This window comes from Python bivittatus, unplaced genomic scaffold (assembly GCF_059951505.1).
Source record: "Python bivittatus isolate LINGU-HERP-01145 unplaced genomic scaffold, Pbiv_v1 ctg000850_np1212, whole genome shotgun sequence".
Classification (NCBI taxonomy): domain Eukaryota; kingdom Metazoa; phylum Chordata; class Lepidosauria; order Squamata; family Pythonidae; genus Python; species Python bivittatus.
In genome coordinates, this window is record NW_028277112.1 from 50028924 (window position 1) to 50043123 (window position 14200).

Consider the following 14200-nt stretch of genomic DNA (forward strand, 5'->3'; position numbering starts at 1 on the left):
GCTGAGAAGTGTATGGGAAGAGGCCAAGTTGAGAGGGTAAAGCTTGGAATGAGACTAATGGGTCAGAATGGAAGATTTGGAGGGCACACAAGCTGCAAATTCCCCACTATAACCTATATTTTGGGTCTTTGTGGGCTTCCGAGAACTTACAGGCAACTTCCCTACTTCTGGCCTGGCTCCCTGATTCACCTGATTTTATTGAGATTCATTTAATTTAAAAAATCAGCCAACCACCAGCCTCAGGTGTACTTGCATTTTCAACAAATGACCTATAGACCCTATAGAGACAGACCTAAAGTCAATCTTCCTTCTAGCTGAGCCTGATGCTTGCTGATTTTTGTAGGTTTTAGGAAGCAACGTGGGAGTGGTTTGCCACTGCCTTCTTCCAGGATGAATCGATGGCTAGATGATAGATATAGATGATAAATATAGATGAATAGATAGATAGATAGATAGATAGATAGATAGATAGATAGATAGATAGATAGATAGATAGATAGAAGAGAAATGATTGAGATATAGATCTTATAGTTCTGCTATTTCCTGGAGGCCTCCCTCCAAGTGCTAACTAGGTCCAACCCTGCTTAGCTTTCCAAACCAGACATTGGCCAGGTGATTTCACCTGTTGAGAGAGAGATCCTCAGGAAATAAAAATGGTGGTTGGCTGCAGTCCAACACTTTGGAAGTGAGCCCAGAAAAAGACAAAAGATAGAAAGTTTCCTGGTGATAGAAAGTTTCCTGGAAGGTTAGAGGGAAAACATGCTTAGTTGGCCTCCTGGTACGTAGAGGTTTGTTCAATCATTTGATGAGAGTGCCCGTAGCAGGGCTACCAACATTTCAACCTTTGGAGACCCCTTGCTTATGCTGTAATCATTTCAGCATTCTTCTCCCCACCTTCTCATAGAAATACACATCTGCACCTCACAAATGCACACATTGTGTGAGGAGGAGGAGGAGGAGGAGGAGGAGGAGGATTGGATAGCTTAGAGATACAGACAGTTAAGGAAGAAAATCATCAATGTGCAATGCATTTGGATACTGCACAAGAGACTATTTGATGTGGATCACATTATGAAAATGAAAAAAACCCACACATTGCAGATAGAGCCATATGGAAACAAGAGCACTTTGCTCTTAGACATTGAATGTTTTAGACATAAAACTTATAAGTGCAGTAAAAAGCAACTGCTCTACTGGGAAAGCAGAAATTTGAAGGCTCTCGGCTTATGACTGCGCATGAGAATTCAGTCCAAAACCTTTTCCAAAAGTCGTGCTCAGGGCCTTGCACTCTGAGAGATAAACCTCCCCTGCCCTTACATAGATCAAGTTCACTAGGAACCCTGGGCCTCTTTCACACTAATACAATCCATGCACACGTCTGCATGTTTCAGTATTTCAGCAGTGATCCTGGGCTATAATTAGGTACTTGAAAAACATTGACTCTTAGACCAAGGATTATGCCCAGACCATTTGTCTGGTCTTATAATTACATATTACTGAAGGTTATTTCTCGAATCTTCCATTGATTCCAGTAACAGCCTGTTCCACTGCTGTGTTTAAAATATTGGGGAGGGGGAAGTTTATAATAAGATTAGTAGGTTGCCAAAGTATAAGAGATCCCTTTAAAAAACATACATGCAAATAAAGTTTAACAGATATTTAATCCCACAAGAGAACTGCTCAGACTTATAGTGTAAACATATTAACCAATGATGATGATGATGATGGTAACTACTTTTATTTAAGTATCTAACATTCCCTGGGTGGATAGATATGGAGGGGAAACTGCAGACTCACACTTTGTAACCATATATTAATTTCCATCTCAGTTACTGTGCATGTATTTTATTTGTAGTGCGATAGAATTAAGATGGAAGCAGTCTGTGGATTTACATGTGCAAATTGCCTGAGGTTTACATGTGTACACAGGAGGTTTGAGAAATAGTCCCTGTATCATCAGACATAGAAATTGTACAATTTTGGGTTACCATGGTTATATAGGCAGAAGAGGGGAAGCGGGAAAAAATGCTTTAGAAGAAATGATTTTATCTGGAAAGTTTATATCCCACCTTCCATTCAGAAACTCAAGGTGGCATATGTGGTGCTTCTTCCTCCCATCCCCCCCCCCCCAACCATCACTCTGGGATGTAGGTTGAGCTGAGAATGTGTGACTGGCTCAATAAGCGTTGATGGTTTAGGGTGGACTGAAATCTGGGTCTCCTCAGTCATAATCCAGCACGTGAACCACTCCACCACACTGGCTCACTAAGGGGGAAAATATGAAGGGACAATCTGCTCCCCCCAATGGTCTCCACAGGGTATGGCATCTTACAAAAGTCAAGATGGCAGCCATGATGGTACAATTAGATATTTGACCATTCGTATGTACGTGGACACCCCTGGCTACCCCAAAGAAAAGCCCAAGGAGAACTCGGGCATGTTCACCACCACCAAGGTGGTCTCAGACAAAAATTAACCAGGAATTGGACACTGGTGAACCTGCAAAGAGGGTTAGGCTAATTGGCATTCTGAGCATGAACACTCCACAGTGCAACCTTTTTTGTGGCTCCCACCCTTCTTCCTCAGAGGCAAAATAAAGACATAAAATAGGGAATTCCTGATGAAAAAAAATGTTTGGTCTGCTCCTCTCTTACACTCATTCACAGATTTTTCTGAAATGGATTGTTGGCTTCATATATATATATTCTTATATATATATATATATATATATATATATATATATATATATATATATATTAGTTTCATGGACATAAAAAGCAAAGCTGAAACCTAAGGAGTTATGCTCTGAGCAGATTCTGAACATTGTGATAGAATCAGTTGTGATTTATCCACCACTGGGAGCTTTTTAGTCATTTGGAATGAGGTCAACAGTCTGAGCACAGGACAGATGCTGGAGCAGGTCGTTAAAGGCCCTTTCGAAAGTCCCCTTTTTATAAGCCAAAGGGAAGCAGAATCAAAACAAGGTCAACTCCTTTACTGTCAGTTCTCTGGGTCAGCAAAGGGTCTGCAGTGAGATCATTGCATTTCTTGAAACAGATGGCCTCTCGTGTTCTTCATGCTAACTACTCTTTCTGCTTGGAGGACTAAAATTCTAAGCATGCGAAAGGCAGCTGGCAAAATGGGATTTTGCTTTTTCATGATGACTCTCTTGGGGCCTACTTTCTGCACTTCTGGTTTACACCTAGAAGTAAAATGATGGTTTCTAACTGGAGGTACCCAAATGGCCAATGGTCAAAGAACTCGGAGGTGTCTCCAAAGTTGGAGACCATGCATACAGCTAGAACTTGCTCTCTGTATTAGCTTTCCCCAACTAGATGCCCACCAAATGTATTGGGATTGCACGTCTTCCAAGTTCCATCTATCCTCTCACTTGATAATAGAAGGAAACTAATATTATAAATAAAATATTATTTTATTTATAATATTAATTCCCTTCTGTTATCAAATGACAAAATAAAATCTTCTATGCAAGACTGATGTTAGCCCTTTGAGGTAGTCCAGGCAAGAAGCACTACCAGGAGTATCAGTATTGTAAGGTTGCATTTAATAGAATCTTGCAATATTCTTCCCCTCCTCTCTTTTTAGCCTCCAGAAAGCTAGGAAGGCTCCCTTCTGAAACGCTTCCCATGCTTTTCCCCCACCTGCGGACTGAGCTGCCTCTTATCAGACCATTGCCTAGGTTGCAGGTCTTCCTCCTGTCTCCCAAGGTCATTCCCACATACCGTTACAATGATGCAGGAGAAATCTATTTTGTTATGATTGCTTGAAATGAAGCCTAGATTATATTGTTGTTGTTTATGGAGTTAGTTTATTTCAGGCCTACAGTGTCACAGAAAAAAGTTCCACTACTGCTGCTGGCCAATGGATTGATGAGCATCTTCAGTATGTCACTGCAAGTTATGGGCCATTGGCTCCGCCAATCACTGTAATCTTATGGGGCATGCTGGGAATTTTTCCACAAAGCATTCTGACATAGCATGTCTGATTGATGATGGAATAATCTTTTGATGGACATTAGGAATGTTGGGGCATTTGAGCCCTTGCTATAGAGAGGAGAGTCCCATATGACAGCTGTGTTTTCATGACTGCATACAGCCCAGGTAAGTGAATTATATCAGTATAATTATGTAGTAGAAGAGCAAATGTGGGTTCTCACATCTGCATTTGCTCAATCAGCACAGATAATAATATCAGCAGATATAAGAATCTGTGGGTGGGAAGAACAGTTGCGTTACATACCACCCACCTACTGCAAATGCTCCTCTTTGGCTATTGTTGCTTACAACTAAGCTCACTTCTGCTGTTGGAAGATAGTTGGGGAAAGAAATGATCTCAAACAGCCTGAAGGAGATCAGACCTGAATAAATGGGATAGGAAATTTGGGGGTGGTAGTGGTGTTTAAGCGTTTATCAGCTCAATAAATTCTCCCTGCAAACATTCCCTTCAATTGATCTACAAAAGAGAAATGCCAAGGATGGTTCTCCCAATGGTACAGCAGCCAATTAAAGAGACCTCCTGTCAGTTGTCAGCAGCCCCAAACCCAGCACTGTTATCCTTTCCTTTGGTTACATATATCTGATCAAAAAAGCACAGCCCGACTTCATCCAGGCAAACATCTGCTTAAGGGTCTTCTTCAATTGTGATATTCTAAAGTCCAGGTCGCCACCTTGTGGTGTTCAGAGGGAAAAGTAATTGGGAAGAACCAGAAAAATGGGCTTCTGTGAATTAGATGCCAGAAGGTCATTAGCAGAAACAAAGGCTTATTTTTTGTAAAAAGAGAAAGCAAGCAAAAGAAAAGCAGAACAAAAACAAACTTATATACCACCCTTCAAATCAAATGTTTTTCCAAGATTTATAAATGCTTTAAAAAAAACAATCTCAAATTCAACTGAAAGCGTACGTAGTGCCAAAAAAATATTTCAGCAGCCATGAAGCAGAATAAACTAAAGCCACAGAAATGCAGTTTATTAAAATATCTCCACTGCAGTAGAACCAAGCTTGTATGAAAGGCTCTAGGAGAATTTTCTCTGAAATGGTAAGAAGGTATCAGATTTACTTTGTGGGAGAAGGCATTGCAGAGCTTGAAAACACTGTTGAGAAAGGCCACACCTGAGCAACCTCTTCTCATACAGATTGGAACATGAAAGAAAACTCAGATCAGGGTTCATCACAGGGATAAACTAGTAGCTGTACAAACCACAAAATGGACTTCCTTAAAAATGATCAGGATTTCATCCTTTCTACTGCATAATGATAGCAAGCCTTCAATTCCCTGAAGTTTTTCACAATGTGATTCCCTCTCCAGAACCTGTTAATCTCTACATTGTTCCCACTAATTTTTTTTTCAATCCACTTACAGTCAATACTAGTGCAAAACCATGCAAAGCTGATCAGCACTGATTCTTTGATATTGTATCTACCACTACTTTGCATGAGCAAAAAGCCCGCGGGATCTAACTTGAGGGACTTCACCACAGTACCGAATTGAATCTCAGCCAGCTCTTAAGCAAAGTGAAGAAGCCATCTCCTTCAGTAGCAGATGCTGGTGAGCAGCAGTGGCATTTCCTTGCTCTCCTCCTAAAAACATAAACATTAAGAAAGTGTTCCACGTATGCGTATGCGCAATAAAGCCGCTCATCCAGTCTGCCCTGATGTCCTAAATTGCCCTGCCAGTCTCAGGTAGTGTAGAGGATGATCTTGTAATATCAGCATGATGCAATATACAGTTGGCTATCCAGTCAGCTTCTCTGTGTGGCATTTAGAACTTCTTAAGATAGCCTGAGCCAACATGCAAAGCTGAATCAACAATCAGAACTAGCCTAGCCCTTTTACTGGCTCATAAAAAAGACTTCCATTTATTGGTGGACAATGAATGTCCCTTCTCCTCTCCAGAAGTTGGGGGGCACATCAAGGGACTTTCCAAATCTTATTTTCGTGGCCATTGACCCCATTGCAATGGAATTGTCACCATAAAAATAGTTTTAAAATCAATAGATGTTATCCCCAAGGAGATGCTGATGGATCTGAGATATTCTTTATGGTACGTCACTGGAATTATCACAATTTTTAATCAGATCTTTCCCCGAAGAACAGTGCACAGTTGAAGAATTTCTCAGCAAGGGGATGGACCATAGCAAAGGTTATTAAGGGAAAGTATTTAAATTGTGGCTGCTCTCCCAGGGCAGAATTCTATCTCAACCATTATTTGCTTTCTGAAAGTAGATAGCCAGTTGCTTCAGGGCTTTCCCCTAGCGGGCATGAAAATGGAGACTTTCTAAACTGTCCTTTATCAAGAAAAAGAAAAGACAAATCGGAGTTCTGGTAAGGCCTTTCTCAATCTGGTACCTGCCAGATGACTAGCTGACTTCCACTACGCCTTCCATGATCAGACAGCTCATGAGAATTATAGTTCAAGAAGATTGTGTAATTGAAACTTAACATGATAAAATGTTATGTTTCCTTAAGGCAATTCAAGTAAGAGAAGTTTTGATAGGCAGGGGACTTGCATAGGAAAATGTATTATTCTGGTTAGTTAGCTCTGAGCACCAACTCAGAGAGGAGGAATATAGCATGAAGTTGCTTTCCTGCAACAGATAATAGAGCTGCACTTCTTTGAGGGCTATGATTTGTATTCCCAAATCCCAACCCATACCCAAGCTCAGTTTGCAGAAGAGCTGTCCACATGCTGAAATCTGTGCATGGGTCACCCTTGATGTGTTATGATGCTAATTTGCAAATTTCTCATTCAATTTACATCAATGAAATCGTTTATCCCCATGCCCAAGAGATGTACCAGTGCCTACGAACCAAGGTTAGGCAATTCAGTGCTCTCCAGATGCTTGGGCTACATTTCTTGTAATTTTCAGATATGGATAATGGTTGGAAATTATGGGCACTGTACTCCAAGTTAGCAAAAGGAAATTAGAGTCTAAGGTGCTGTATTAGAAATAAATAAGATATACAGCTGTGGCTAGTAAACATCATAGGGGATCCAAGAGGTCTTCTGTGAATAAAAGTGGCCTTGGACCCAATCCAAACATATAATAGATAATTGGACATTATTGTTATTTATCTGTTGCTTTTATATTCTACCTTTCCTCTCGAGGGACAAGAACTTCTTTTCCAGGTTTCTCAACAAGTCTGTCAAATGGGTTAAGAGGTGACTTACCCAAATCACCAAGTGAATTCATGGGATCTGAACTTGGGAATCAATAGCTAAAGTTCCATACCATAAAAATGATACTATATTAATTCTCATACCAGATTACAAAAATATGCAATGTCTCAAGAATGCATTGAAAACTAATCTTCAAACATTGTCATGGATGGTGGCAATGGGGGACCTATGCTTCTGATATAAGAACTACCCCAATGGCTTCTTGAATTTGTATATTCAGGTGCAGGCCACAGGCCTTGAATATCCTCTTAAAATGTAACCCATACATATGAGTATTGCACACATGATATTTTTGCAATCAATGTCAACATACTTTTGCATAAGCATGAAGTGAAAGAGTATTGCATGATTTTCTTTTCAAAAAGCATGGAGATAAGCAGTCACTTCCCACACTTTTAAATCTCTCAGTCACACCTCAAAGTAATCCAGCAATACACACTCCCTTATTCATCAGGAGGCCTAAGAAACCTTTTCCTTCATTACCTAAAACCTGGTGGGTGCATGCGAGTGAGCAAAGGGGGGAAGGAGAGTATGGTGTGTGCCATACTCTGGCAAAGTGGTGAAGAAAGGTCCAGGGTGGGTGGGGGAGACTTACCCAAGCAACTTGCAACCTCCGACGTTGCCTGGATTTTGTTCACATGACCGCAGGGGTGCTGCAACAGTCAGAACTTCAAGGATTGGTCGTAAGTCCCTTCCTTCAGCACCATCATAACTTTGAATGGTTGCTGAATGAATAGTTGTAATTCAAGGACTACTTGTATTACAAAAACAATATCCTTATGTCATTTGAATGATCCTTATGTCATTTCAACAAATTACTGTTGGTAATTTCATCCATTTTTCACCTTAATAGGAATACTTTGGGAGACTTTTGAATATATTTTAGTACACATGGCAATCTTTAAGTCAATTTAAATGTGTCTGTTGTGACTGGGTAAGGGTTTGTGTGCCATTACCCAAAGAAAAACCACTTTTACCCAATTTTGGGTAATTTACTCAGGTTTGGGAAGGACTGGCCTAAAGCATAATAAGACATAGTCCCCATAGTTGACATAGAAGCTACTGGATCACTCTCTAGCCCTCTAGGCAGTCCTGATCTTCTTAGCATGGCTCCCCAGCCCAGACTAAATAGCATTTTGCTGATAGATTTAGAGTTTCTCTTGTGTTAAATACTGCAGTGATCAACGTCACAAATAATTATGCAGTAGATAATTTTACATGGAATGCACTGGAGAACATCAACTAGTTTTTTGGGATATTTGACATATGAGCACCTAGAAGGATAAAAGAAATAGAAAGCCCAAGTTGGTATATAGGTTCTGTTGTCTACCAGTAATAAATTCCCTCATTGCATATGGGAGAACATGCATATGAGAGAATGCACTCTTTTTGCTTATATACTTTTTGTTTTAAGGCTGTAAATCAATTAAGATGTGAAGCATGGGTGTGTTAATATTTAATTGTTATATCATTAACTTTATCTCTCGCCTACTTTAATTTTTTTCATGTGGTTCTGCACTCTTTCGCAGAACTGCTCTTGGAAGTGCCTTCAGCATGTTGCACACTTTTGACATTTACAGCTATATGATATTGGAGATACCATTTTAGCTGCTTTGATGATAAAGAACATGCTTCACTCATAGGAAGTCCCTCTGATACTTGGCAATTCAGAATTAGAAAATTCTTGCATTAGAAAAAGGGAAACGATTGCCTCAAGTGACAGATTCTAGGAGGTGGTAGCTAACTTCTGGAGGAGCTGGGTCATGTCATCTGACCTGTGACCCTCTACGTTAGCCAGCTGCTTCAGGAATGTCGTGACACCATGCCAACAGAAATGGGACACCGCCTTGTTCCTCACTGAAGGCAACAAAATGTTTGGGCTGGCCCTGTGTGCTATCTCCATTTAAACAGATCAGGCAGTGTGAAAGAGCTTTGTCTGAGATCTATAAGAACAGAGAGAGTTGACTGCTGCAGATAGAAAGCTATCTAAAAACAGACTATGTTCCAGAGATAAACTACTTAAGACATTTCTAAAGAAAGTGAGTTGGGCTCCTGGGAGCAAATCAGAAGTTTAGGAACAATATTAGCTAAAATGTAATAAAAGGGACATGCAGTGATCAATTAGCTACAAAAGTGAGAAAAGTCCGAACTCTAAACATAGGACACCATTAAAAGCCCACTTGCCCATATGACAAACCAGTTTTTGTCTAACTCAACAAGTAATATTAATCTGGAGTAATAAATTAAAAAGGAGGACATAAAACTGCACAGCACAAGAGTAGCAGTTTTGGTGGACCAGAACAAGCCTTATGGAATATTATATTGTAGCTGCTGCTGTACAAAGAGCACTCTGAAGGTTACAAATAATGAAGAACAAATTTAAGGTTCAAGCTCACTCAGTCATTCACCAATTCACCCTGAAAACTTTTAGCTGCAAACTGAAGCATGTTCTCCTTTTGCTGCCTAACAACCCACAGAACAGAAGCCATTACTCTATAGTATTTCTCTGAGTATCAATACATTCGGTGCTTTGCATTGGAAAAGCAAAAACACCTTGAAAGTACAGGCTCTTTGATTGATTTAACGCTGCTGCATTTCCTAAAACAAGGGCATCTCTCACAACGATCAAGAGACATCTTAAATCGTTTTCAACAGGAACACTGTTTTGTTGTTGTTTTTTCCTATTTTCTCATCATGGCATTTAAAATATAAAAAAATTAAGAGATCTGTTGGGAGCCAAGACAATTTGGAAAAAGTAATGTAGCAAACCAACAGAAGCCAAAAGAAAAAGCCAACATTATTGATTGACACCCTTTGGCAGCAATGCAAGTTTTAAAACCCAGACATAGAGGGGGAAGCTATACTACAAGTCAACTACAGCTATTGTCAAAATCCATTTGATCATTTCAGCACATACTATGAATCCATCTACCAGTAAAAACAAGCTTTAAAAAGTGCGTCATACAAAAAGTTCATATCTACCTACCTACCTATCTCTTGTATATTCCAAGGATTCCTTAGGTGCAGTACACATCTGTATTCTCTGATCCAAGACAAATTGCAGCCCATGTCATGCTTAATATCACAGCATTTCATTTCCCCCACAGGAACTTCTAACCAGACTCCATAAAGAACAGGAATAAACGCCTTTTCTAAGCCAAAGTTCCAAGGGCAAGAAAGAAACTTCGATATCATTTAAATATGAGTAACTTTAATTGAAAGTTCATGTCACTCCATACTATTCCTTCTTTATAGGTAGCCCACTTCTGTCCCAGATGAAATTAAAATTTGGTGTCAACTGTAGGAGGGTTCCATGAGCCACTCCTGAAACTGGGTATTCCTAATATAGAATAATAGAGAAAATGTAGCATGTGAAGCAGGAACACACCTTCTTTCAGCACCACGCATCTCTCTGGCTTTCGGCATTTACAGAGCTTAAGCGATTGCCCTCTTCTGGGCCTACATTATGCTACTGTCCTGGTTCGTAGACTCCTGCCCTCCAGACTTCTTTTTCTAATTGCATGGCGAAGCATGCTGTCAACACTTAATACTATTAGAAGTGGGAAAGGAAATATTGTGTTGAATTATGTTAAGCAAACAAAATGTCACACCGCAAATACAAATAATTGTAGAATAATATTATTTTGCTGCATGCTGTGCTGAAAAGCCAGCTTCTCACAGACATCCCGGCATGGCGTCCGTGGTGCTAACCGCTGAAATGTATACACTTGGAGGAGGCAGCCGAGCAGCCAACGTCTCCATAAGTGAAAGATTAAGGCAAAGGCGGAGCCAATTCAGCACCAGTGTGACTCCTTTTTGAAATACATCTGAAAACCACTGTCAGTCCCATGGAAAAACAGCAACAGATGTGAAAGGCTAGGAAGAAGCGTTCCTATGCCCAAAATAAAAAGACACAGATGTACTAATGGTTACTATTTGCTGCCAAATCCACTAACTACAGGGACAGGCCACACACGTTGCTCCAGACAGAAACTTCCCAGCTAAGCTGCCTCTTGCAGATGGGAGCACCTCTACTCAGAGGCTCAAGAAAAGTGCCATTTAATGCTGGCAGTTATTCACTTCCCAGGATACCTGAGCTATTTCCAAGGCCTAAAATTTAACCACAAAGGAGGAGTGACTAAGGATAGAACTAGCACCTAGGGTCCTTGACAATGATGCTAAAGCCAAGTTAGAAATAATTACCAACGGCATCATGTATTTACATTTAGGGTTGCACTCGTGAGAACTAGAGTATCTGAGGTTCTCAGACTTCAGCTACATCGCGCTCTCTCTCACACGCATAGCGCTAACATCATACACTACAAGCTGCCCTAATGCAGCTTTCCACAACTTGATGCCCTCCAGATGTGCTGGACCACACCCTCAATTATTGCAACCAACAATCATGGTGTCAGGATGGGCGTTGTTCTAATATATGTCCACAAGTGTCTCCAGGTGATCACAATCTGCAAAGCAGCAAAACCTGCTGTCTTAAACACTACATCAGTGTTCTTCAAACTTGGCAACTTTAAGATGAGTGGACTTCAACTCCCAGAATTCTCACACTGGCTGGGGAATTCTGGGAGTCAAAGTCCACACATCTTAAAGTTGCCAGGTTTGAAGAACACTGCACTAGATAAACCTACCACTACTTTATGAGATACTAACATTAAAACAGTAGCAACAAAAGAAAATCTAATTGTATTATGATGCAGATTTGCTGATGGCCACAGTTACTTATAATAAACAACTGCCTTGATCACTCCCAGTAATGTTTATGATACAACTTCTAGGTCAGATCATCTACTATCAGGGAAGCTCTTCAAATACCAACCAACCATAACCAGGCAGCTGTCTCCATTTATTTTGAAACTAATTTCCTGCTTCCGATCTTTTCTTGGCTCAGTTCCAGGTATTGGAGAGCCACTGATCTAAACCTCAGGATTGTGATCTAACTTTATGGTAAAATAAAACTTACATCCTTATACCAAAGTTTAGCCTATGCTATTGAGCTGCTCCTTGATCGGTAGCACAGGATAAAATATGACACTTCTGCTCAACATCCTCATACCTATATTGCTCAAGAACAAGAATACTCTGGTACTTGCTTGGCTAACATTACAGACCAATGATAAGGGAGTAATTTCAGTGACTGGCCATTTGGGCCCAAGGCCACTAAGATAGAGAATATGAAGAAATGCTACCGGCTGTCTTTGTGTCAACAACTCTCTGGAAGCCATTTAACAGTGATGTCATATAGCTGCACCTTTAAAATATAGCCTTGCAAATCAACACACATCACATACCCACAGTCGCAGATCTCACAGATGCATTTGCCAGAGACTTGAGAGAGTTGCGGAGTCAGCAGAGAAGCCATTGTGGAAAGATGGGATGGTGGCAGTCCTGGCGAAACCGGTTGGCTAGCTCCTGCTGATTCCACTACTGCAAGGAGCAGTAGAAGACTGTTGTGAGCACATCCCAGCTAATCGAGCAGCGCAGCTTCTCTTCTACCTTAAACTGGCTACCGCTGAAGACTTAATAGTCTTCACCTTGCCTGTAAAGGTGCAGGGGACACATAACAACTTCTTTGGTAGTCACCTGGAGATCCTTTGTGAAGTCACCGGGTAGACTTGGGCTTTGCATGCAGTAATGCTGCCAAAACAGAGCATCTGCTCCCAGAATTGAACAGTAATTTCTATCTAAATATAGAGCTACTCGGTTTAGGTTTGGGAATTACTAGCTTTACTCCAACTGTGGGCAAATAATAATGGGGGAAGGGGTCACATTAGAGACACTACTGAAAGACTAGGGCTTGCAAATTTATAAAATTATGTAGTGAATACAGCCTCAGATGTATGGATGTCAACAGCATAGCAACCAAAAATATGTAGTATATTTTTTTTTCTTAATTGATTTCTATTTTTCACTTCAAGCATCCATGAGAGCTAAAAGATGTAACTTCAGGATTCCAATCTGTCCAAAGACATAGTGTATCGACCTGCATCTTTCTTGGTTACTGTCAGGTTCAGCCCAAGAACAGCAACAAGGCAATCCAGTACGGTTCAGTTCCTTTATCAGCTCACACCTAATAGACAAAATCTCGCCAGACTAAACCAATGCTAAAGCAACTAGTAGCTATAACCCGAGACTCTAGGGAGGGGCCAGCCTCATCCTCTTTGTCTTCCCACTCTTGTTACAGGCTGAGGAGGCACTTGCCCTGGGATGTTTCTCCCCCCGCCTGACAACCTTGAAGTTCCATTCCAGAATCTTCCCCCATCATGCCATCCATTACAGTTACTAATCAAAGTAAATCTGTGATCTGGGCTTATGCTAGAACATTTGTTATAACCAGGACAGTACTACTAGGACAAGCCAGAAAACTCTTTAGTCCTTGCCCTGTATGAATGAAAGCATATTTATTTTTCATCTTGTCTTTATTTTTAGTCAACTCAAGGGCATGTGCATACTTAATGTTCCTGCCCATTTTCCCCACAGCAATCCTGTATTGCCACATCCAGAAAATTTGGTTGTGTTTACCAAGATGAATGAGGACCCAAACACATTTTATAAGGAACTTTTGTCTTTTTCTTGGCAAAAAGCTTTTGCCAGGGTCAATAAGCCTGGTAAACATGGGACATTTCCTGTTTTCTGGACAGAGTTCCCACTCTCTCATCCAAAATGATTTAGGAGAGTTGCAAATATTTACATTTGCATGTCATAAAATCAGTGTTTTTAAATATATTAGCTATATCTCCTCAGAAAGATTTTATTCTGAATTCACATCAATAGGGCTCATTGTAATTAGAACCATAGTGCTTGATGTGATAAAGCCTTTAGGCCCTGACTTTCAGTAGGAAGTCTGCAAGAGAACCTACGTGTAGAAGATCAAGTCCAAGATTTCTTGAGTTTTATACAGCACAATAGGTGAGCAGACTAAATAGAATAGTATAACAAGCAAGTTGATAGAAATTCCTAAGAATCCATAGTCTCCTGATGCTGGCT